This window comes from Mastigoproctus giganteus, chromosome 8 (genome assembly GCF_048544385.1).
Source record: "Mastigoproctus giganteus isolate SK-2022 chromosome 8, ASM4854438v1, whole genome shotgun sequence".
Lineage (NCBI taxonomy): Eukaryota > Metazoa > Arthropoda > Arachnida > Uropygi > Thelyphonidae > Mastigoproctus > Mastigoproctus giganteus.
In genome coordinates, this window is record NC_143582.1 from 146,344,851 (window position 1) to 146,372,591 (window position 27,741).

The window sequence follows — 27,741 nt, forward strand, 5'->3', positions numbered from 1 at the left end:
GTTCGTATCAGAGCTGTGTCTGCCTAGACCTGAGATACGAGCTGTTCTGTGCTTATGGGTCCAGACACGTCTAATTCCACCCTCGCTCTACCTGGGATTTAGAAGGTATTGATTTTGTAATTTACGTTTCATGCCTGGCCAGAAAAACACAAAGGATGCATTAATTTGGTGACCGATGAAGAATGAGGGATAGGAGATGAAGCCAGCAACGCTAAAGTGACCATTTCCTAGTCCTCATCGTAAGATAGAAGCAGTCGAAAAATTAAAAGCGCAAGTTTAATATCTGCCCATTTATACCCTTCGCGAATGAATTTTAACTGGCTATTAGCGCTTATTAATGGACTGTTTATTGTTGAATTCCTGATTAGAGCTTATTAAAATAAAAATAATTTCAGTTATTCCTTTATATCACTCTATTCGGACTAGTTAAAGCGATTAACATTTCATTAATACCCTTTTAGTACGTTGTTGGTTATTAAAAAGCATCCTTCGAATCGATCGTAAGAAGTGCCAAAAAAAAAAAAATTATAAACTGACTTTTACGTGTAATGATCAGACAATAGATGGCGCCACTTCAGACTAATTTTAATAAAGTGGTTTTTTATTATTTTTTTTGTGCAGGTCTTTCACTGTTTGTTCTAATCATAGTTGTGAAGAGAATCCACTATGCAGGAACATTTAAGAAATAACAGACGTTACTAAGCTAAATTTAATTTCAACAATTAAGGAATATTTTTTAGTATACCAAAATTCATTAGATATTCGCATTTAATGTAGTTTTATTCTTCAGCGATACTTCTGGTTCTTTCACGTTGTCCGTGTTAAAACGTATCGCTTAATGTTTCGAGTCTTCATATCCATGAATGCTGAGTTTCAAGACCATTTTTTTTAAAATTCAAATGTAAGAAATAAAAACGAACAGATTTCAGATCTATGAAGTGGATATTCAACTTTCTTTAACGTCCAAAATATGACTGAAGCTTAACGTTTTAATTCGAATGTTATTTCTTTACCTTTTTTTGTGTACGATACTTAGGTAACCAAATAGTTCCATCCTTACCATTTCTAAAAGACCGCCTATCGATCTGCACAAATACAATGGAGGGGGGGGGGGGGTAACACGCCACCTCCTTTTTCGCCTTCTATCACCTCTCCCACCCCACGTGGTCGGATGAATACTGATCACTTCCATTAACGCCATCTGTGGCTTCCTCATTTTCTCTCTCTACCCCATCAGTTTGACGTTAACGCCCATACAGGTCGGTCGGCCTCGTCGCATCTTGAAATTCTTGCTTCATATCAACCGTGACGCCCTCTCGACAACTAGACAAAAGATTGCTTTTCTAATATCGGGAAATATGTCCGCGTAATTGCGCGTGTTTATATTTCAGATGTGTTCTCAGTACATTATGCCCGTGGAAAATACGAGTGCTTTGTCTCAGCAACTTTCTTAGCTTGTCGTTAGGACAAGAGTGGTAATAAAATGTACACCGTGAATGCGCCTTACAGTAAATCGTGATTCGCTCAAGGATTATGGCCTCGATAAGTTCATGTTCAGTTTCAAATTCTAGTGAACAAACTTTAATACAAAAGCTGCTAGCCTTAATAACCATTCTCATATGGATTTCAGGATATAAAATGCCAATTCATTTGATTGGAGATTCATTCTTTAAAATGTTATGAATTTCTTCTGCCAGGTTTAATAAATAAATAAAAAAGATGTACATGCATGTATACATGGCCTGATAAACTCGGAATAACTCAACCACACTCCTGCTGCGCGAGATTGGCTTAAACTGATTGGACAGGCTTTCATAATTTCACAAATGGAATGTGTGCAATTTTTTGAGTAAGAGATCAGACGCCATAATTAAAACTTTGGGGAATAGGCATTTCAAAAGCATTTCCCGGATGTATATTTGTGAACTTTATGTTAGTTTTCGAGTTTCACTTCCTATCCTTTCCAAAAACCAGAACAGGACCATTGATCAGTCTAACACACTAAAACGGTAACATTATAGCATTACGTGGTCAAACACACATTTTGTCACGTGGATATTTCTTTCCGTATTAAAAAAAAATGAAAACAGAATTTCTTTATCACGCGCAATGTTTATGTGACACGCGAATTTTGATATAAATAATACAGTAATGAATTATTAATATAATATGATTTTACAAAATTAGTGAACCTGTGGAAAGGGTTCTTCTGTGGCTGTGTAGGCTGGGACATGTTCAAACCTGTTGTGATATTGCTTACTTTTTAAATGTATCAAATCCTAATAGCTTTTGTTACTTATATGGCGAACCTTCATTTCTTTAGTTAAAAAGCTTACGAATTTTTTTTCAGATGTACAGTGGGTGATCAAGATAAGTCTTGAGCCCCTGATTTCTGCTGTATCAGTTGTGTTAAATTGATCTCTGCGCCATTTGCAGTTCTTATGATCTGGAGGGAACCGAAAGAACATTCTACGGATTGTTATTTTTGTTTAACAAACATATCGGGGATTACCTCTCATTCTAAACGTACTGTAAGATGTTCAAATATACCATCAGCTATAAGACCAATTTTACACAGCGAAGAAATACGTGTATCAAAACCACCGGAAACTTACAATTTGGATGAACCAGATGATTATGGAGAAGATTAACAAGTACAAGACTAGCGACATATTCCACATTTCAAGAGGAACTAAATCTTTTTCGTGATCTGAACTTTTGGCTTCTAGGATGGAATCTTCTGCAAGAGGACATCAAAATACGCTATTTTTGTAAACTTCAGCAAACATTTATTTAGCGATGTGAATTTTCTAATGGAACTCTGAGACATCTGCACAATCCAGCTGAATGGTGGTTATTCATCCATTCCTAAAAAGCCAGTTTGAAAGCAGTCTTGCAGCATACAAGTGTCCTTGTATGTTGCACAAATGAAAGAAACCTGTGATGACACGCATCAAGTATGAACAGTTTTCTTGGCATATCTGTGGTGACATTAAAGTGATTGCTCTTTTACTACGCCTATAATTCGACTATACCAAATATTGCTGCTTTATTTGTGAATGGGACAGTAGAAATAAGAAAAACCATTATGTTCAAAAACAATGGCCTCAAAGAAAAGAACTGATTCCAAGAAAGAAACGTGTTGCAAACAAACCAAAAATTAATAAGAAATGGTCAATGAGCATCTCAAAGCTTATGAAGTTATGAAACGTAATATGCCCCTAAAGAGATCCATTTGGACGCCATAACTGATTGGGCAGGCGCGCGGGTGCATAAATACACGTGCCTTGAGTGCCCCAGGTTCAAGCCCTTGACTGCTGTTTCTTATATTCTCTCTATCTTGTGAACTCCTCTGACCGTGTGGTCGTCCCGGAGTATAAACAGAAAATTTCTTTATTTTTTCTTCCCAGAAAACGTAGGAGCTGTCAGTGACTAGCAAGGGGAGCATTTCCATCAAACTATTTCTATGGAAAAGAGGTATCAGAGTGAGTGGAGCCCAAGCAATGCTGAGGATGGATGGCCCACAGCCAAAATACAACAGGAAATCATCAGAAGCTACCAAAAAGTGTAACCTATTTTAATGTCTGTATAAAATTGAAAACAAATCACATTAAAACTGTGGGTGATGGACAAAAATAATTTCAAATTCACTTACTTTGATATGCGGTGACAGAAAAAGTATTCTTTTGTTTATCAGTGTAAGCTCTAAGAACTTTTATCCTCATTGTGTGCAAAATCGTCCAAGAAATATTTAATTTTGAATCAGAAATTACTCCAGTTTGAAAATCTTCAGACTTAAACTGAATATCTAATACTTTTATTTCCTAAGAATGACTGAAAGACCAAGGCAGCGTAAGATAAGCTTGGGACTAGCCTTCGGGCTTGGACCCTCAGTAAGTCGAATCGGAATTCATGACAGATGACCTGTATTCGAAACAAAAGCGTGGTACAGAACCTAGGAAATATCAATTTAAATAGACCGCGGATAGAAGAAAGCTCAGAGAGCAAAACCTCAACGTGGTTGAACAATGCCAAAACAAAGGTGCATCACTTTTAGCAAAGAAGAAATTTAACCTGGAGATCTGCCTTGGAATTCCAAGAGAGATGTACTTTACTGGTCAATTATTGTAAATAAATCACCGTAATGAATGGAACTTTACTATTTTCAAAATCAAGTAAATTTGGAACCGGAATAATTTTATACGCTTTCCAAACCTTGAGCACATTCCAAGAACCAAACCTTTGTTATACAACTCCTCAAGAACATCTACAATAAAAAATTCGGAACAGAATCGAATCACAGCTTCTTGATGTAAAAAAAAAAAAAAAAAATAAATAAATAGACCTTTTAAATCTTCTCGGTCACGAAACGAGATCCGAAGAATGTAGAATTGAAAAGCTTGTGGGTATCAATTTTTTATAATTAACATATAATGTTATTGGAGTGTGTTCGTGTTTCAATAAATAAAACCGCAGTCTATTGTAAATGCACATCCCAAAGTACATTCGATATCTGCAGTAATAAATATAATAAAAAAATATTCCGCAACCGTTTGGACATCTCCATCTTCCGCATCAGCAATAGAAGAGTTTTAATACGTAACATATCCTGTTTTTTCGGGGGCGCAGTTGTAGCTTCTAATGTAATAAACGAAATTTCCTTCGCGAGCCCTCTGTTGCTGCCAAACATTTGCAGCGCACTAGAAATATTGGAGAGGGGTGGGATTTGTTCATTAGTTTAATAAAAACACTACTTCAGTAAGAGGGAGCCACAACAACATCGGGTCTGGAAAAGGCGCATAGCACCAGTGAAGTTGCCGAGTACGGTGGAAGCTTCTTATTCCCTTCCTTAAACGCCCCCCCCCCTCCATAAGAAGCGATTTTCTTCTCGCGTAGCTGCGAATGATACAACCTTCCAACGTTGTGATTTGTAGAAACAAATTTACTTTCCTTTTACTTTGCATATTAGGAGCGAACCATCACAGAAGAATGCATAAGCGGTGTATCGAATCTCTGTAGATTTTCAGGGTCCACTGTGGCTCGTGTGGGGGAAGGGGAAGAGATTGGAAGGTCTTCCATGCAATAGCCTTTCTAATCGGTCTTTTGTGGCCACTACACCCAGCACAGCCATCCCGAACACTTTCTCGCAAACTGATTACCAACCCAACTGTTTTCTTGTTGGAAATGGCTCTATGGAGAAGGGTCGGACCCGGAGCACGGTTTCGTGGTCTGAACATGCGGAACGACCTCGTTGGTTACAGCGGCAGAAAATAAGAAACAAGACCCCCATCTCCATGGCAACGAGAGAAATCACTTACAGTAATGTGCCGCTTCCCTACCCGTGGTCACAGTAGGCTTAGTTTATGGCACTCCAGGGAGCCGCAGAGTTATTTTTCATAATTTGGACCTGATGCGGGTAATCAGTAATTGCAGCTGCAGGTATTGATTTTGCAGTTCGCTGCTCCCAGCGGGAAGAACGCTAGGGAACCGCGTGTGGGTTGGACGCCTGCCTGTTACGATTGATGGGGTATTCTCACCAAGATGATCTAGTGGAAGACAATGTTCTCAGTAAATTTTTTCTTTCTCTCTCTCACTTTATGCACGATCCATAAATACAGCCACCCACCTGTTCCAGCATCCTACTCGAGGCAGCCAAGTAGAACCGCGAGCTGGCGGAAAGCGCCATGGAGAATGAAGTGGAATCACGTCACTCGAGAGACCAGACTTTCTGCTTCGTGTAGTTCAAGAATTATGGCAAATTTCTGGGGAGATTCTGCTGAATATTGCAGCGGTCTTAAAAGTCGGACATGCAAAGAAATTTCGCCTGCAGATCTTGTCTGGAGAAAACAAGTTTCCTTTTAAAGTTTACTAGCGAAATAAAACGCCGTCTTCTGCATGATTTACAAGGTTAGTAAGAGAACGTCGATTTACTTGGCAGGACTGTTTGGTTCCATTTTCATTAAAGAAATATTTCCCGTCTTCTGAAGACATTGGAGTAGAATCTAACATTAAAGCTGGAGTATTCCTAGTCCAGGACATCCAGTGCGAGCATCAATTTTAATCCGCCTAGTTTAAGTGTACTTTCATCCAAAAACTTTTTCGTGCGCAAGTTATCTAATTTTTTATGTTAAAAATGCGCTCAAGTATTTCTTTTAACATTAGAAAACAAATACAAATAGTAAAAAGTCAGCGATACCAGTGTTTGGGAAAAGGAATCCACGAGATGTGGGTTGTTCAAGGTTAGGACTTTCAGGTCTGTAAGCGTTTGTTCTAAGGAGGGTTTGTCTGCTGGTTGGAAGTGAAATCAGCCACAATAAATTACTCGTTTGACCAAAGGAATTCAAATCCGTGACTCTTGAATGAAGTTTTGTCCTTTTTCTCAAAATACTGTTTGATACATTAAATATACAAGACACGCGAGTGTATACATTGTTAAACAGGACTATGGAAGGAATCCATTTTTGACGAAGCCTTTCCAATCGCACTAACACAAATCTGTCTTCACTGTGCTGGAGCAGATTATAAAAAGAAACTTGTATGTACCAGAAAACATGCATTTCACAGTCCGTAAAATAACGTTTGGTTGTAATGTAATGCTTCCTATCTCACCTGTCAAACACGACCTGTTTATCTGGACGAGGGGGGCTCCTCTATTCAGCAGCCCTACCCTACCATCCGCCATCCGGTGCATCTATGATAAGAGGTTATTTAGCGCACAGTCGTGTGCCTCCTCCTCGCAGCTTCGTTACGGGAATGACGGCATGTACCTGCTGTTTGACGGACAGCTTTAATTTCCTCTCCCAATCGATCTCTCTCTCTCTCACTAAAATATTAGTGGTGTAGATCACATTCACCCTGTCTGGCATCCACCCCTCAGGCAGGAAATTCTGGAAATGGCTATAGAACGTTTTTAACACCACGTTCTGTTCGAAGAACCTTCGCCTCCGTCGGTACATTCAGAGTTTAATTAAATAACTTTAAGGTTATCACGGATGAAGTATGAATTCCAGGAAAAATTATGAGACAATTTCTGAAGTAAGGCCTCTGCCTGTTAGTTTAAATTTGTTTTCGTTTCCACTCGACGTGCAGACCCCGTACACGCTTTTAATGTCGATTTTCTTTATCAGATTCACTCTGGAATTGGGTTTCGGCAAAAACATTGATCACTTTTCCGCCCGCAATTATACTAGATACACTCATTTCATTCGGTAACAACAGTTTTATTGATCGCCAATTTATTTACCCCTCAGAAAGGTAATGCTCGTGAAGGGATTTGTGAAATTGGGAAAAGAAAATAAGAAGGGAAAAAAATCCTTCCATCCTGGGATGAAGCTCGTTGCAGCATTGACCTATTGAAATTATAGGCGTGCTACAAAGTAATGGGCCTCATTATTCATCTCGAAGAGCATCCGTTTGTTTCTAGCAATCTCGTTAGATTTGAACCAGGTATTCTGGTCAGGCTTATTAGTGCGCTAGGAATCCTGTTTTAACTATTTATAAGAAAAAAAGTTCGTTTAAAGGTTCAGTTAAATCTTCTCCAGACGCATTGAAGAGAAAACGGTCAAAGAGGAATTTATAACAGAAGAAAGATCTAGGATTAGAATCTTGTCGATAACAAGATGGACAGAACTACCTGGAGATGGCCTCGTTCTGTATACGATACGCGGAATCTCCAAATAATTGAGTAATAATGTATTCCACTATAAAGTGAGTGGTTTGACAATAATTAAAAGACATCTCAAGGAGTCTAAAATGGACTTTCTGTTTCTGTACAGTTCACCAATGTCGAGAGCGCCCTCTGCTATTACAAGCAGCCATCTAGTAAACCGACAGTAAAGATGAGAGGGTGTGTTAACATCACAACAGCTACTTAGCAGCCATCACACCTCGCTGTTGCCACTTCTCGAGTGGATTATTTACAAAACACACGTGGTTTGCTTTAACGACCAAAGGTAGACGCAGCACTTTGCGGCGGGGCGCGTGGACGTTAGACCTACTGTAGGGGCCTATTCAGCGGTGCCATTCTAGTAATAACCGGGAAGAAGTTGCACATCGTAAAAGATGATGAGTTCGGCAGCTAACGTTGCGGAGCCATCGCTTTCTAACTGGGAGACGCTACGGTGTCGGTGGTGGTGGCAGTTCGTGTTGACGATAACTGTGTTGCTTGGCGGGACACTCGGTTCGAATTAAGGAGGATTGCTTAAAAGTTATTGTTTGCGCGAAATGTTCGGCAAAAGAAAGTGAGAGTTACCTTTATTTAAAAGCATCAACGCTAGTTGGATTCCTTCCAACCCGAAATCCAATTTAGACCTTGATAGTAATGTTATTGTTATCGGCAGTGCGCATATTACTGTATTTATGTACGTTGCTGATAATAAACTACTACCAGGCAGAGGTTTTGACGAATGCACCATAAAAACGTTGTACAAAGTTGCCTTTCCTGACTGACTGGATCCGCCATTCTGATTAGATGCTGTGAGATGACATTATCATTTTTCGGGATCAAGAAAAGTTGTTAAACGTCACTCTTTGATATAATTTTAAAAACAAAGTTCTTGTGTACACTCTGGCACAACTTCGAAGTCAGAAGAGTTTACAGTTAATTATTTTGAAAAATGAATACAACAATTAATCCTATTTAGCAGTCACGCGTGGGCACCCTTTTGCTTCAACTACTCGGCTGTGTTGGACAGTAATTAATTCCTCTAAGCAACATTATAACAAGATGTGGCCGTGGGGGATCATTCGGCAAACAAACCAGACTTAGAATACACGGGTACCTCGTGATTTAAGTGTTTGATTTTGGGCCAACATGGGTTTGGAGATAATCCCTCCCGCAGATGGAGAATTGTTATTGAAAACAAGTAAAAAATCTGTTCACTGCATAGCAAGCAACAGACCACCATAGCTGACTGTGACGAGTTTCACATGAGAACCAAATGGTCTTATATGGACTTGATGGATCATGAGTTAAAGCAATATGATTTGAAATACTTGTTACAATCATATGTTTGGAAAGCTACTAACCGATAAAGTGAAAGCTAAATTGCCTTTCATGAGAAATGTAACTTTAAGATTCAGCTACGTGAATAGTCATAAAAGAATTCTATGTGGACACTTTCCTTTTGCTATCAGGATCCAATTTCAAACAACAAATAAAGGATTCTGAAAGACGCTGCCACAGCGCGAAAGTTTCCTGGCATTATCCTTCACTATGCGCTTGTATTTAAAGTGTTTAAAAATAGTCTTAATGTAACCTGCATGGAAGTTTTGAGATTATATAGTTCTCATACTCCAATCACGCTTCAAATATTTTAATAGGATTGGGTCATAAAGAAAAGGCTGATAGCCTTTTCATTTATTCGGCCTCAGGTTTCTTTTTTTTTTTTTCTCCTGTAGTAGTATTCTTAACCAATACCGTATTCAAATTGTAAAAAAAGATGACTACTAACACGTGGTATCATCCCACCCCCTCCCCAACTACTAGTGAAACTGGTATTAGTCTTGGCACACGCATTTAAAATGCAACTAAATATTGGGCTACACCTTGAACATAAAGCTGAAATAGAAACAATCTTAAAACTTTGAACACTTACTGGCTAATGACGAGTCTAAATTAGAAGCTACATTTGTCATACAATAGAATTATGCCTCCATTACTAAGAATGATGGAAGCAGTGGTGTGTGTGTGTGTGTGTGAGGGGGAGAATACACTTGGACACTCGTAAAACTCGCATGGATGATAACTTGTATGTGTAATGGAAGTTGAAAACTTTGTGTGTAAAACAGGCAGAAGAATGAGTGCAGTAAGAGGCTGCATTGTCCGACCATAAGGAGGATGACCCTGCAGTGATAAAACGGGCCATAATCTAGCATGGATTCGGAATGGAACTAAAAGCCATTGTCGTTATCGAGTGATGAAGTCAAGATTCGTGCAACGACGTGCAGCTAACACCCACTTATCAGTACCGTGCAGGAAAACATGGTACGGTGGAAGATACCATTAGGCAACGTGTGTTTGCGTGCCTGCCGAAGCGAACACACGTACACACACCCCTTGTCTCTTTAGCACTTAGACACTTCCCCTGATTATTTCTGCAGCAGTCTTGTCGCTGTTCAGTGCCAAATAGACACAATTACCGGGAGCGGTCCCCACTGGGGGACCACACCTTACCTCTCCATAAATAGGGCAACTTTGGAGCGTGAAAATTGCGAGGGTAACTGTGATCCACGACTCCCGCCGGGACGCTGTAGTGGTGTGTGGGTGCGTCGTAATGCCTCGTGCCATCCCCAGATCGGAGAGGAACGCTGTAATTACAGCTAAAGGGCCGTCACTCTTGGCTCAGGTCAGCGCACCGGAGGAGTGCAGCAAAACGCCATTAGGGCAATGACGGCAGGTGATTATGTCCTCGGGTAGCGAACAGAGAAAATGCTGCCCTAATCAACTGCTTGGCGGACAACGACTAGCTGTCGAAAGACCCTCGCGAGAATGTCCTTCCTAAGTTGTGTCGGATTAGCAGATTCTCCAAGTCTTGGCGAATATTTCAACCGCTGCTCACTCCCTGCATTCACCGATACATTCAGATGATTGTCATGAAATACAAGCTTCAGAAGAAAAAGCTTAAAACGGGATGAACTTAAACAGTTATATTTCTGAAAAAACTGAATGGTGACAAAGACTCTTACAGTAAATTTCAAGGTTAAAATGTAGAGCATTGAGCCAGCAGGGTAACTGCAAAATATGTCCGACTATTAGTTCTACTTTTTGATTTTAGTGAATTAACAATTCTCTAAAGCTTAAATGCACTTTAGGATTAGGGCTGTCGCCTCATCTACTCGAAGGCACCTGTTATCCACCAGAACTTACGGGAAGGAGTTTTGACCTTGTAATTTTCGCCAACAATGCACCTTTCTCTTCAATATCTACCCCAACCCCCAAACACTCAGATTAATAAATGGTTGTCCACATAAAAAAAAGTACTCTGGTATTGGCGCACATGGGAGAAAACAAAGAGTGATGCTGTATCCCTTGGAGACGTGAGTGACGTATCCTCTTTCTTCAACCAGAAGTTCTAAAAAAAAAGCTACATTTTTTCGCTCACCGTAAAGAAAACATCGGCTTGCTTTTAAGTCTAAAAGGAGTTTGCCATTCGATGCTTGTCTTTACGGCAATACGGTGAAAAAGTTGTTTGTGTGGGTTGACTGCTAGCAGCGCCCTTCTAGCGGAGCACTACTTTGATGGAAACACAAAAACTCGAACTGCCACATCGAAAGAGAACTTTTACTGGAAATTGGAAGAGCAAATCCCGAAAACTACACGCTCGTAAGAGATGACGGGAGAAAGGTTAGCCGGATGGTCAATCGGATGCAGAACTCACATAATTTCTGTCTTTATGTACGGAGAATACATACGTAACAGCTTAGAAACGGTGGCGTTAAGACCAAGTGACAGGGTACAATTGCCCGCTGTCCAGGCGCCAGAACTGAAATTACCTGCCAGTGATTTTCGATGCATCTCGTTCTTTGTCGCAGAAATTCTGAAAGCCCCCGATGGCCATTTAGCCTGTCATCCTTCCATGTTCTGACAGTAGCCGTGCCGTATGAAAGCAGCTCGACCGTGCCGAGATTGCTGCCCATGGATGGCAAGAGGTCGTCGATAATCGGATGGCGCAAAGGCGGTCGTGGGTAGAGGAAGTTTTTTGGACTTCCGTCAATAGCGCTTCCAATGATTTCCTCCCGCTGCCGGTGACAAATGGTCATGACTGCACACAGGAAGCATCGTATTGCACGAGGGAACTGGAGAATAGCTGACAGTTGCGACCGATGGACTGCCCGCCAACGGGGAAAGGAAGAAGACGCCGTACGCTATCCGGGCGACTTGGCTAGCCGATCACTCTGCCGCCAAATAACTGTGTGTAACGAGATGACGTCAGAAGCCTCATCCGACTTCCTCGTAACACACCGATTTTCTCCTTTCCTGAGTTTTAGGATATGGGTGTGTTCCTTGAATCCTGCATGCCAGTAGTTCACTTTGTGGATCTGATTGGACATGCCTGCAGGGAAGTGCTCCACGTGCAGATGGATGCCTTAAATAATTTTTTCAACTCTACCAATTTATTGATGGAAGAAACTTTGAACAATTTATTAAGTGAAATTACGAAATCATACTGGATGGTAGACTTTAACCACAGTCTCAATATTCCTCCAAATTCATGGAAGAATATTAGGACTGTGGTCTGAAGTATTTTGATGACCTCAAAAACAATTCTGGAGACCAAAAAATTTTTAAAATAATTATCAAGATACGACATACTTATTTAATAGGCTCTCAACATCGAGAACTCATGAAAGACCATGCGATAAATTTGGTATGTACCAAAAAAAATAGCTTTGGGGTGCTTTTACCGCGCTGGGACTCTTATGCGGGCTTGATATTTAATAAAAGGAGGGATTATTGTGACAAACTCGAGTACCCCCATCAATGAAATATTTTAAAGCATTTATTTTGAATCAGTTCAATTTTATAATTGCCTTACTGCCACTTGTATACGTGTTGAAAGGACTTGTGTTACAATACAGAAATGAATATATTTCCTGTTTAAGGTCCTACAGAAACAATTTCTGTCCTCTTAGCCCTCTCCCCACCCAACTAACGTTGGCGATGTTGTAATTTTGCCACTAATAAAAGATTTCCAAAGTCGGGGGAACTTGAACCACGGTCAACTCAAAACGCATGTACCACCACATTGGCTATCACTGCCATAAACAGTTACAATAAAATTGTAAACTGCACTTGCTAGTGGATGACTGTTACCAGAATATTTCTCTGAGGAACAAATAAACGGTACACCACACTCTGGAGTTCTTATTTTCCAGATCAAACCAAAATATTTGAAAATAACTAAGTTTGGGCATACATTTCTTTCAAGATATTTCGGTCCTACTAAATAAATGACTTAGATTTTAAAAAAATTACTAAGAACTTATGATGCACTGCGGATGGCTTTGAGATGGTTTTTATTTTACCAATTCACCCAGTGAAAGTGAACAAACAGACCAAAAGGTTTTCTTGTTGCAAATGCCAGATCTTCGATGATAAACACTTCTGTCTGGATGTACGTGCTCTTGTTTTACCTAAATGTTCGTGTGTGTTCGATAGGAACCACTTTGTTGGTCGATATAAAAACGAGTTTATCCCTCCCCTCCTCAGCCCCATACATGCCACTGCAGAAGCAGCATATGGCGTCCGATAGACGAGCAGTTTCTCACTACCTACTCCATCCCACGTCAGTCTGCTCTTAAATCGATTTGTTCGAGACAATTTCATTTTATGATGAGAATTCTTTTAACACTTCTTTCCGCTGAGAAAGGCAGAATTCAAGGGACCATCCCATGATGTGACTGCAGATAACGTGTTTCTAAATATCTACCCCTGAACCACGCATTCACTCGAAATTTGTGCTTCGTAAGCACGTCCAGTAAGAATGGTAATTCGGATCCCAAAAAGGAAGTCAGCAATATTTCGTTAATTTGGATGTGTTGTTGGTGGAAAATTCGTTCTTTCCTTCTAGATGTCGCAACGTTCTATGGAAGTTAAGGAAAAATGAAGCGTTACCTAAGTGGGATCTCTGAGATTTGTGGATGTTCATTTTATGTCCAGTGCTAACGCGGAGAATTTATTATCCAGGAAACATGAATACATATTGCTGATTACTTGACAGCAACCTCAAAAAGAAAAAAAAAAAAAACAGGTTTATTAAAACAGTATGAGGAAATTGCTCGCTGTCCTGGTTCCAGGAATGAACCAGCATTTTTTTTTTTTTTTTTTAATATGAGTCCATCGTACAATTCCTATTGGAATGCAATGGTGTCTTTCTCTTTGCCACTCATTATGACTACAAATGATAAATGAAATTATTTCTGTGTATGTTAAACGGAGTGGAACATGTACATTGAAACTGGGTTCCAATCACTTTTTTTTTTTGCGTGGCAGGTTAATCCATTATTATGCGCATACATTATCAAAATCGTTCTTGAATATACGTTCGTTCACGATATTGGTTTCGAGTTTCGCGACTACAAAGATGAACATATATCATTCGAAAAGTCTCAACCAGGAATCGAGTTTATGATAATAATTAGAATTTGAGTTATGTTTTTAAAAACTAAATGAAGTAATTGATGACTTTGCGCAAATGGCTGACAGGATATTATAACCACAAAGATAAGAGTTTGTGTTTGATTACCAGCAGTAGGGAAAATGTTAGAAGCGATGATTAACAATGCAATCCAGGAACATTTAGATAGATATGGCGTTCTGAATGACACAGCATGGTTTGCTTAAAGGAAAGTTATATTTAACTAACAAACTATTTTAGCACAGTTACGCATGAGCTGGATGTAGGGAACAATTATGGCATAGTTTATTTGGATTTTACCACGGCATTTGACTAAGTCTCTCATGAAGTTGAGGCTGACAGAGGTTACTGTATAAGCTGGAACACGTTGGGATTACTGAAAAAATTTTAAGATGGATTCCTGGATGGTTTCAGGGCAGAAGACTGTAATTAATGGTTATTCTTCAGACTGGTGATAAAGTTAGAATTGGGATCGGTTCTTGGACCACTGTTGTTTCTGATTTTCATAAACAACGTCAACGATGGGATAGAAGGCATGATGGTAAAATTTGCAGACAACGTAAAGATTGGTACAGTAGTTAATGATCAGTGCCAAGCAGGATGTCAACCCATCCTGAAGGATGACTTGAATAGGCTGCAAGAGTGGTCGAAAAAGTAGCAGCTACGTTAGCATTAGTAGAGGCATTATGATGCAAGATGTTTTAATGAAGGTCTTCCACTTGGGGAATAACAACTCCAAAATAAATTATACACTTGGTGGGAGAGAAAGGGATCTCGGAGTTACGATAAGGGAAGATATAATTTTTCTGGGTAGTGTAAACAGGCAGCCAGGAAAGCCCATTCGATGACTTATCGAACATTATCCTGCATGGATATGGAGGTCATAGTCCCACTGTATAAGGCAATTGTAAGACTACACTTTGAATACTGTATTCAGGTATGGAGACCTATCTGAAAAAAAGACATTGAGCTTCTTGAATGGTCCAAATGTGGTCACCCATCCAAAGATGGGCGACCATAAAGACTCCGGTTATGTGGGCAACAGAGCTTGGCAACCAGGCACCTCAAAGAGATTTATAAGGCTCTGAGAGGGGTTAATAAAATGAATTCTGTTGTAGAGAATTCCAGAACTCAGAGGCATAAATTCAAACGCCAGCAAAAGCCTGTGGCTTCCTTGCACTATATGGCTTTTGACAGAAAAAAATTGAACGAAGCGATATAAACAAAAGCGAAGAGAATTTAATGATTAAATAAACTAGAACCTTTATTAGTAACCTCCACACAGGAAAGTAAAATTACTACTTTACGTATATATTGTAGATGTTTACTAAATGTGTAATTATAATACTAATTTTTAACATTTATGACAAGCATTCTTCAAATACATTTGTTACCAAATTAAATTATCACACACTACAAGATCTAAAATCCCTACCTCAGGAATAGGCCTTTATTGCCAATTAAAGATATGAGAACACAAAACAGACTCCGATTTCCATCATCTACAAAGAGATTTTATAAAGGAATGCATTCGTAGCGAAAGACGTTGCTAATAACTGAACTTAACTGAATTTAAGCACTGTTCACAAATGGATTGCTAATTTTGATTTTTAAATAATTAATAATACGTTTAAAAATTGGACTTTCTGAAAGATAATTGAGGCTGCGTCCTGACAAATCTTAGGAGTTCGTATTAACTCCTAATTTACACTGTTTTTTTTTTTTTTCAATCCATAATGAAAGGCTAATTAGATCAACTTATCCTAAACATGACAGTAGACTCCACTCAAATATATCAGTATCGAACTCATTCTAGTTATGTCAAAGAAAAGAATGTTGGATTAAAACAACATATACAAAAAAGGGAGGTTATTATTATTAGTTAGGGCTTTACAGAACTCGTTTGACCACGACTAATAGTGGTCACGGAATTTAGTTTCATTAGTTGTGCTGTTGTCATTAACGTACAGTTTTCATCCCAAGAACAGCCCTAAAAAGTAAGCAATTAAATTTTCATACTTCGCTTGTGCGTGTATCGGAGATATGCTTCAGAAGATGTCCAGCATCCACACTATGTCGGCGTGTGTAAACAAAGAGAAAAATAACACGAAAGGTAGTTAATACTCCTGACTGTTCGTTGACGCAGAAACGAAATCAAATGAAGGTTGCAATGGACCAACATCCTATGAAACGAAAGAAGCTAATGAACATCCAAAGAATTTAAGCGTGTAGTATAATACTCCATAAAATAGTTTGGCGTACTTGGAACAGATCAGAAGTTCAAGTGATAAATATGGAATAGAACCAGGAATCCAACCCATTTCAGTTACTGAAGGATGATATCAAGAGTATCAGCAACGTCATGATCCGCACCACCAACGAAGAATATCATGCAAGTGATAAAGGCATCAACCCTGTCTCTTATTGAAAGGATGGCATCTACAGGCCTTTACGTGATCAATTCTCTGAATATTGTGGCTTGCGGGATTTGAAGCCTGGAGGCAACAAATTTTTAGAAATTTGACTGCAGCCAAAGAATCGCATTTATGTCATGGATGACTGACTACATCTTTGAGATGATCAGGTCATATCTGCCGTTACTCTTATACGTAGTAAACGAAATAACTATTTTCACTAAGCCACGACATAAATGCGACTAGTATAATAGTTAGGTAGGATTAAGAGGACAAGGAAAAAGTAAAAATTTGAAAAAAATACATCACATGTAATATGAAGAAAAATCAACGCATTATCTAATTTGAAATTATTATATTCCAATCGGGAAATACGTTGATAGATTTTTTGTTAGCTGATGGCCTTGAATAATAGTTACAGATGCTGATTGAAGACCAGAATTTTAATAAAACAGTTTAAACCTTTCGGGATATCGTTCTCTAGCAGCGAATTTCTGTGGTACTGTCCTTATCATGGAGATGGTGAAATGGGAAGCTGATCGGCTATTGAGAGTTTCATTTACATTTCGGATTGCGCGTCATGAAGCTCAAATTAAATTATTTCTCACAGTAGACTTGATTTTCAGTGATTCAGTTGGCCGCCAGAGCTTTTTATTAAAATAAACGGTTGGCTTTGCCTGATGATGATTCTTCTTTTTTCCCCCCCTTTCTTGGCTATGGATTTCGTGCAGGATTATTTCATTTGATGAGACAGAAATGTCAGAGTCCACTGCAAATACCTAATGCGCGGAGGTTATCGAGTATTATTGCCACCAACAAACGTTGAGTTAGATATCGGAGCGTTCATTTAATGACGTGGCTTTGCTCAAAAACTGGTGCTCAATACTAATGTCATCAGAACGACATAGTTCAATGCCTGTGCTCTGTGGAAAACAATGGAAAGGATTTCAGTCGCCGCGTGCCGAGGAATAACTGCGCAAGAACCACTCGACCAACAGAAATTCACACTGGGGGAAATCGAAACCCCCAAAAGCTATTTACAGTGGAGAATATATTATGAAACAGAATATTAGAGTAGAGTACTCTTAAATTACCAGTGGTGGGGATCTGTCAGACTTCGAACATGGTCCCTACAACGGGGACCCTATAATTCTTCCGCTGTGATCTTGACATCTTTCCCAGACACGTCACACAGACGACTCGATCCACGTAACTCCCTTCCCCCATCCCCTTCTGCCATTAATGTAGCGTTTCACTTGGCTGCTCTCTCCGCTTTGGCTGCTTTCATACCTCATTTATTCCATCAAGGGAAATCGAACATCATCGCAGTGAAGGCGAGAGCCGGCGATCGAGGGTGACCTCGAGTTTGGTGTCGGGGCACCAGTGGACGACAACCTCTCGTAAAAGGCGGTGGATGTTATGCAGTATGAGTGTCTCCTCTAGTTGGCTAACTACTCGCATTTCCTTTAATAAAATTACGGTGTATTGTTTCGTGCACAATGAAACTATCCCAACGAAGACGTTTTGTACAAAGGACAGGGGGAGAACAATACCAATGGTTGATGTTCGACGTGACGCCAGCTATAGATATGGATTGGGTATTTTTTGTTATTACCGATAATGATTAAGAGAATTTCAGCTGCTTTGAGTTTTCTCACATTTCTCTGGCAGGGAACATTTATGTTTGAATAGCATGCCCGTTGAGAAAGTGTCAACTGTGGTGGACAAATCTTTATTTAAAAAAGTATAGTCCCAGTAAAATTCGAGTGAGGAAATGGATCCATATAGTTTTTTTTTGGTTCGGAAGAAACCCTGGAGGCAGTCACTCATCAAATGTAAGAAGTAGTTCCAAACTTGCGGATAACAATGCGTCACCCAGAGACAAATCTTCTGCAAGCAGCAAGACATTTGACGTACGCGACCTCCAATTACGTCTCATCCGATTTTCTACGAAGTTATTCTCTGAGCTGTGGGGTACTAATTCCCTCTACATGGTTGCTCTTTTCCTTTCCTCTTTGGAAGTACGTATTAGCTTCACACCATGAACTCAACTGCTCTGTACCTTCCATCATCGGGAAAGCGGCCTAACCGAAAGTGAATTCTACTTACAGGTGCAGCGAGGATTAAAGTGATCTTGTCAGCGTGATGCTGCCAGTTCGTTACTTTAAACTTTTGTGGGGTAAATTAGATGTCAGCGCACATGAGGCAGTAGAAATAAGTAGTGTTGATATTTTTCTCGGTTTGATGGAGCCCAGATTTTTTTTTTAGGGGTGGGGAGATAACTGATATTGCGTGTTGTGATCAATTCCTTTTATCCTTTCAGTCAGTTTGAAATAGTTTATAATAACTATCTAATCGTAGATTAATTTGTCCGCGGACAGACTCTTGTGGTTCAACAAAGACATACTAAATACGAAAGGTTATTGTGAAAAACTAGCGCATTGAAGTCCCTCCCCTTTCCTCTCAAAGGGGACACACGAAGAACCAAAGCAATACGGACCATTACCATTGTCAAATAATTGGTTGCAGCTCACGCTCTGGTATGTATTTTTCTCGTGCAGTTGTAAAAACACGCCACGCGTGTTTTCACGAAGGGTACGAGATGCGGTTTATAGAAGCTGCTGCGTGCACGTGTTCATGAAAAGGGAAGACACAGAAAGGCAGGCCTTACAACTGAGTTGTGGTGCATTTATAATGTTCCAGCTGTTATCGTTGTCCAAGCTATCTCAGTGGTTCGTGCTCTCTACGTCACAATAGTGCTTGAGACTGCAGAGATCGAGTCAGGTGGCGATGACAGCCTACTTGCTGCTTGTAATGAACATCAGTGCCACCTCCTAGCCACTATTCCTCGTGCACGGCTGCTAATGACAGGTGCCTAATTTATCAAGCTCGCCTTCAAACAGGCCATCTCTTCAAGTGCTGGGAGCTCGCTGAAGTGGTTCGAGCACACACACAGCATGCATCCCATCTTTGTCCTATCGCTGGGGATAGGATAGAATAGCGTAATGCAGCGGAGTATTCGCAAAACTACTGAAGCTTCAGCCACGTAATTACACCATCGAATACTTTTTATACATGAGAGACAGCGCTGCACACACACACACGAACGAAACGCAATTATCAGAACTGGAAAGTAATCGACCAAACAAACATACATCTAGTGACATGATTGGACTAGTGGGACAACCCCTCCCTCCCCAAATAGCATTAATAAACTCCCTAACATGTATTGAAGCTTTACGCATATCACGTGTAACCACTATCAGCCTGATGTGCAGCTCAAAAGACAGAAGAAAAGTGCTACAATTTCATCAAAACTCATTCCCTCTGGGTCGATTTCCATTCGTTTGAAAATAATGAGGAAATTGTATTTAATTTTTTACGGATAGGCCAATGATTGCTTTGTTACATAAGGTTTTTTTTTTTTTTTTTTAAACATGGGCAGGTAGATTCATAGTACAAACATTGTACTTTTTTAAAAATTACTTTTCTTTAAAACTTTTGTTTATTTTAGTACATAACTTTTCCAAAGCAGTTTTCCTGTTTGTGGGATGAAAAATTCCTATACGTATATGTGATAAACTTAATTTATCCCTAATAAAACTTTTCGCGTCATGGCTGGGATGCGAAACTGGTGGAATGGAACATGACACCATTATATTGTCAACCTAAGCCACATTTGACTGATGGCTCCCGCCGATGCAAAGATTGCGGGCTTTGATTTTGGGAGAAGGGACGACATTGGCGCCCCTAGGCCAGTGCCTATTCGACACTACTCTAAAGCCGGCCCTGTTGTCAACGGAGGCCTGTCTACGCACATTTATTATGAAGTAAATGTTTTTAGAACTTTAAGAATATCATTTCTAAACAATAGTGACTTTCACCCAATTGCCAGTACTCAGGAAATAATTTTATTTTTATTGTACGTTATACCATTTTTTTTTGACTAACACGACCACCCAAAAAATTCCAAGGATCAGGTTGCGCATTTGGAAAGTTCGACTTCGCAATGACTTTCTTCTAACCCTTTTAGAACATTGATGCATGGACATATGCTTCGGTCTTGTCCGAAGAAGCACCTGGCGTGGTGAAATGCTTTTCGGGAGCCACAAATATAACTGAAGATTAGCTGTTGTAAAAACTCACATTTTATCATATTTATCGTGGTAATATAATTTCTTATTGTGATGTGGTTAGTAACTAACAATGCAATTTATTCTATAATTCTAGCCAGTGATGATGCTGTACAAGGCTAACTGAAACGATGTTCCGTCCTCTAGTTCATTTTAAACTTCACAGAGAATCTACTTGATATATGATTTACATTATTTCTAAAATTTGGAACCACTTCTTAACTGTAATGATTGGCATATTGTATCAGTAGAACAATGTGGAAAGTGTGTTCCATTTTCGTTTCCTGTCTTGACGGAGTTTTCTTGTGGCATGTGATGCAAGAAAGCAAGTGTATGAGCTTATGCAGCATCAGCCAAAAAAAAAAAAAAAAAAAAAACACACCAGTTCCTCAAATTTATTCAACCTATCAACTACCACAACGAGAGATGGAAGTTTGTTCCAGCAATTAACCACCCGCTGCTAAAGGCAAATTTCCGCACATCTATTCTACATCTGTCCGTTCGTAATCTGAACAAGTGGAAGGATCCCCTCAGAATTCAGCGTGCTCAACCCATTCAAGGTCTTATACACCTCAATCAGATCACCGCGCAGGTGCCTAGTCTCCAGCCACAGCAATTTGCAGAACTTAAGCCTCTCTTGGTAAGAGGATCCATTCATTCCCCTCATCAATCTTGTTGCCCTTCTCTGTACACGCTCAAGTAAATCTACATCCTTCCTAAAATGAGGCCTCCAGACCTGTACGCAGTACTCAAGGCGTAGCCTGACCATTGCCTTATACAGAGGGACAATCACCTCCTTTTCCCTGCTAGCAAAATTCCTATATATCATTGACAAAACCCCATGACCTGCCCTGGCAACCTGTCTGCATTGCTCAGAAAACTTCATATCTGACTGCACAATTACTCCCATGTCTTTTTCATTTTCTACCACCTTAAGTGTAGTATCACACAGTTGGTACGTTTCTCTGGGGTTACTTCTACCCATATGCAGTACTTTGCATTTTCCACTTCTTAGCCCATCTGCCCAAATTATCTAGATCCTGTTGCAGTAGCACACTGCCATTACTGTCATTAACAACCCTGCCAACCTTTGTATCATCTGCAAACTTCGACATTAAGCCCGATATACCTTCATCAATATCATTGATAAATATACAAAACAACAGTGGACTTGACACCGAACCCTGTGGGACTCCACTAATAACATTAGTCCAAGAAGAGCAGCACCCATTGATTATCACCCTCTGTCTTCTCCCACTTAACCATCCTTTTATCCATTGTAGCAACTTACCCTTAATACCATTCTGCTCCAATTTGTATAGTAGTCTTCCATGCGCAACAGTGTCAAAAGCTTTCCTGAAATCCAAATATATGATATCAAAATTATTTTTTGCATCCAGTTTCTTTGTAACCACATCATAATATCCTATCAAATTTGTCAGACAAGACTTTCCCTTAACAAACCCATGCTGTGTCTGAATTATTGCTGCAGTCTTGTCTAGATGATCCTGCAATGCATCTTTAACCAGTGACTCCATTATTTTATCAGGAACAGAAGTTAAACAAAGTGGTCTGTAATTACTCGTGTCACCCTTCGATCCCCCTTTGTGAATTGGGGATACATTTGCACATCTCCAGTCCGTGGGAACCTCCCCTGAGTCCAAGGATGCTCTCATAATTATGGCATTTTATGTTATAGGGTTACCTCGTGGACATGCAATTTCCGTACAAAGACAGAAGAGTTCAAGCCGATGTAGGTGTTAAAAACTCCTTACCCATCACTGGTTGGAAAGAACGGGTTACAAAATGAAACCCGACTTCTTTTTTTTTATACTTCAAGTTTCGAAAAATATCCGGATGGTAAGAAAATGCTTCCTTGTTGAGGAAAATTTAACGTTTAAGGCATTCACTTTAAAAAGTGTATTTGGGTAATGACCTTTATGGTTTGCACGTACATCGTTTTAATTTTCCACCGAGTGAAAACAAATTTAATTTTTTTGTTGTTGTTCAGATAGCTGTTTTAGTGGTCCGCACTAATTTAAACCCAATTAAAAAGTCTTCAACATGTGCAATTACATCTGCAGCCATCATTAAACCTTCCCAGATTTAATATACCGACATGGTAAATTTGTGTATTCTCTGACACAATAAGTTCGCTTTTGGTAAATTAAATGTAATTTTCTTAAACTGCAGGTTACGCTCTTCTTATCCATAGTGGTGGAGGGTCATTTAAATTATTTATGATAATATGGTTTTACATATCGAGGAAGTTAAGCTATTGGTTCAATATTTCATTTATTTCTTCTCCCGTATTTGTAATTGCGATTGACTGGATTTATCTCTTACCATCTATTTGAAAATATCTCTTTGAGAATGCCAAGACTTTATTGAGGCCTTGTAATGGATTTGCATTTTTTGGCGAGCAGTATTTTGTTTTATTTATTCCTTCTTTTAATTGAACGAACCTTTTGTTTTTAGTTAAGATCTTCCTTATTCCATTTAACTGCAGCATAACTGGCTACAAAAGATTGTTACAGAATTCTTTTGACAAATTCTTGGGATGATGAACATCAAAAGTTATTCGAATTTGCGTGCTTATTCATTGTGGCAGAGGTGATATTTCAAGAACAGTGCATTTATTATTGCGATAGGTAGCTTGGTTTTTTGTGGATATTTTTGTCTGTAGGGTGTTCTCAAGAATAAAGTTTACACACACAAAGACACAACCCATAGGTGAACTGATATGAAACACTGAGAACAGCATTCACGCCTGCAACGGATAATTCTTCATAAAGTTGCACGAAACACAAAAAAAGAATGATAATATATCTACAAGAGTAAGGTGGATGCTTCCAGCGCATTTTATAATTAAATTTTGTATTTGTTTTTAATAAGCCGTCGTTGCCTTTTAGTTGGATAATCCTGTAGAGAAATAGAGCCATTAAAAAAAAAACCAAAGACCTATTTCGGGATTACTTTCACTTAACAGGGTTTCATAGGCTTAACCACAGCATGACGTTAAAAAGATTTCGTACAATTTTCTATCGGTGGAGTAAATTAAGTTTACTTTACCACGTTCTAAATCAACGTTTCTAAACTAGGCGGTCGTGACTCCCCAGGGTCTTAAGGGATATTCTGGTTATTCACTAAGTACCACAGTAAATTAAAATCGCAAACCAGTCGCCAACAAAGTTGAGACCTAAGATCGTTTGAAAGCAACCCTTCGAAACGGATTTTTCTTATTGCTGAAAAAGGGATCATCAGAAGTGGAAGTTAGGAAATAATCTGGCGTTCTTCCACAGCCCCATACAGCTATTCAATCTCTATTCTCTCTTTACTGCTTCCTTTTGATTTTGTTTTCCGTTGGTTGATTGCAAAATGGAATTATGTAAGTCAGGAAAAACCTTCCTGATTTTCACTAATTAATCATTAAATTATCTTGTCCGAAGGCTGATGACATTGTGTTATTAACTAAGAAACAAAAGTCTAAGTTAATTACTCGTATACTATCTTATGACTGCGTATATATATAACAAAAAATTAATATCCATAATAAGATATTAGAAAAGCTATTGTGATGGCATGAATACGGTTTGCCTCCCGTTATCGAAGAATCCCTATATGGAAAGACAAAGAGGTCTTCGCAGGTGTCACGTTCCTGAAGATCTCCGGATCGATAAGCTTTTAAATTGATATTTTGGGAAGTTCGGGTTCTTAGTAAGACAATCTGTTTTTATATCTATATTTTACCTGTTATACATTGTTAAGTTTCGAATCACGACTGTTTTTTTTTTTAATAACATTATTATTCGGAGCTTTGCATAGTTCCTGTCCTTTTAATGTTTTCAAAAGGCGCAGTAGTAGGCCCACCTTATCGAAAGTATTCTCATCCGGAATTTGACGAAGTGGGAACTGGCGGCAAAAAGCAAAATTTTCTTCCTATAGAGATGGCAATGGCGTAGTTGCTTTGTTAAACTGTTATAAAATATATTTTCACTTCTTACAGACCTGTATGGGAGCCCTTTTATTAGTCAGATGGCAGATCTGAAGAATGATCTATAAAATACGACATTAAAGCACATAAGATTGGAAAAGTGTGTTTAAATGAAAAATGTTCTCTGCTAGGTCTATAATAATTTTTGCCAAAGTGAATGAAAAGATTAAAGTTCGATAACAGAATTTAAACTTCATAGCTTATCATATTTTGCTTTAGTTTGCGGAGGTTTGGATTCGAATGATTGAAGTCCTCTTCAATTGGAGCTATAGTTAACCGAAGAACTCAGAATGAGGTAAGTAGGGTCCCTCCATGAGTTATTAAGCCTGGGCAAAATGTTACCGTCAAAATTCTGGAGGGTGACCTCCTTCCAATTGTCACAGAAGATAATTTTGTCTTGGCATACAACTTCATCAGGACGGATAGTTAATGTGGCTAGGAAGTTTTATATGAGTTATGGATTTGTGTATACCTGTCCAGTCTTTTTGGCTGACCGATAGGCTCTTGTATATTTTTAAGAAGTTGGAAACACCACCAAAAGAGAAAAGAAACCACATAAAAAATAAGCATATATATAATTTTATGATGCTTGTCCTAGAATTTCCTCCAATCACATATTCTCAGAAAAGGTGGTTGCTGGTTTGTGGTTTGCGGGCTTCGCGTCGCACAGTCCTAATCTAACTATCATCCAACACAAATTGTAGTACATGAAGGTCTGAACGAAGTGGGTTTCAAAGTGTCTTAAGAATGAACAGAAATGTTTACGAGTTTCTGAACACAGTCCCACTCCTCGGGCTGTAACTGTAGGCAGAACATGGTGCAGGCACTCTGATTCAGAGTGAAAGTAATGCAGCATCGATAATCACCAAGGCATAATCAAGCACTCACGGGGCTGCTGCTGTGTCGAAATGAAACTTCCAACTCACAAATCCTCAAAGTTGATCTGCGACGAGCCATCTAAAACAAGAGACCTTGATGTGTCTGACAGTGCCACTTTGTTTAAAGACAATGCGCGACCACACATAGCAACAACCCAGAACTGCACCAGGAAATAATTGGACATCCTTCGTTGCCCGGACTTGTCCCCTTGAGATTTTCATACCTTTGGAAGAACGTCAAAACAATCTGCACCAATAAAAAGACTTTTACGACTAGGGTATAAAAACTCTAATGTACAGATCAGATAAGTGCCTAAACTACGGTGGTATTTCTTTTTTAAAGTACCAGTTATTTTGTTTAAAAAATTCACGTATTCATTTGGATCACGATCGCATATTCAGCCAATTCTACGATTTCAAAAATGTCATGATAAGTTTGTCCACCATTCAAAATTTAAATGCTTTAAACGATGACAAAAAATAATATATGTAATGATAAAGGCGATAGATAAACAGTATGAAATTAAACCAGACTTTCTAGAGTTGATTGCTTTATTGGGCTTTCCGTGCCCTCACTATTTTATCCCCCCACGTTTAAGATGGCCTAACAGTGAAAAGAATCTATGTTCTTGTTATTTGATTTTTAGGAGCATTAGCAACTAAGACCATATTGCTCCGGGAATATGCGATGGTCATTTCCTGATCTTTCCGCATTCTCCATATTTGGTGGTCACGGGCTCGAACCCCGGTCTAATCAAGAAGCGTGTGCTACTCACTGCTGCTCCTGCCCACGGAGGCGCCAGGATCTATGAAATGAATATCATCTCGCAGATCAACACTAAGGTATGTCCAGTTATAAATCCCCAAATCCAATTAGTGTTCTCTTGCTTTGCACACACTATTGCCGAACTAATTATGGATATAGGAGAAAATAAAGATGATAATAATAATATATACGATTATTAACCAAATAAATCTAGTTTTACCTTTCGTGTAAATATGCAAGAAAATGCGACTCAACCAGATTATTATCTTAACATTCTGAAATATTTCAATTATAAATAAAATTGATGAAGAGAGTTATGAAGCTGCGCAACGTTCGTCTCGATTATTATCCCAAACACCGTACGCGAGTGTATTTTATTGTATTAGAATCAAAGAAGTGCCAAGATGACACAAAATCCCCAAACTGAAGTAAGCGCTCCTTGCAAATTAGGTCTAAATGGCAATGAGTAGGTTTCTTGTTTTCCAGGAATTTCCTTTTATCACTTTTGCTGTCGCAACTCTTTGTCTAGACAGGTATTTGATGCCAGGAAATAGCATCGATAAGTGATGCTCATTAATCTGGTGTATTTATAGCTGAATGATCTAGTCAACGCACGAGGTGTGGCGATTAAATAAACTGTTGCAAATAAGTATAATGAAATATTTCGTACTTTACAAGTTATCCCCTTCAAAATCATTGCCTTGGTCTTGCACGCACTGTTCCACACATTTCTTACAAGAGCAGAATTATTTCTGGAAGTCATCTTGTGTAAGCCCTTTTAACACTTGGGTAATTTTTTTTTTCTAAATGTCTTCAATGAACTTCAAATAGGCACCCTTAAATACACTTTTCAGTTTAGGGAAGATAAAAAAAAAAAAGTCCAAGGAGCTAGTTCTGGCGAGTAGGGTGCATTGTGTGCTGAAGCATCCAACCATAATTCAGTTCTCTTCCTTCGAATTTTTTCACGCTTTTTTGTCAGAACTTCAATGTAGTACGTTTTATTGACAGACTGATTTGGTGGGACGTATTAGGCATAATGATTCCTTTAATATCGAAGAAAATTGGAAGTATCGTTTTCATTTTTGATTTTAACATTATTTTTTTTTAATGGTCTATGTTTTGTCTTTCATTGCATCAACTAACTTTGTTTTCTGGATCGTACTGGAATAGTCAACTTTCATCACAAGTAATTACAGTACTCAGAAAGCCTGGATCTTCATTCAAAATTTGTATAACTGTTTCTTTGTCCATATTGAGTTCTGATGCAACCATTCTAATGTTTAAACGACGATCACTTCGAATCAATGTCCTTACCCAGATCAGATTTCATGAATACCAGACTGCCTGGTCGTTCATTGTCTTCCACTCTCTCTGTTTAATGCCATTCATCTTTCCCCCTGCCGCCAAACTGCAAAACA

General features: G+C 39.0%; 1 protein-coding gene across 2 annotated transcripts in view; it reads right to left on the bottom strand.

Annotated features, from left to right (window-relative positions):
- LOC150081901 (homeobox protein Meis1-like) overlaps positions 1-27,741 on the bottom strand; it is a 220,998-nt gene that overhangs the window by 7,638 nt on the left and 185,619 nt on the right. The gene's annotated exons all lie outside the window — the stretch shown is intronic.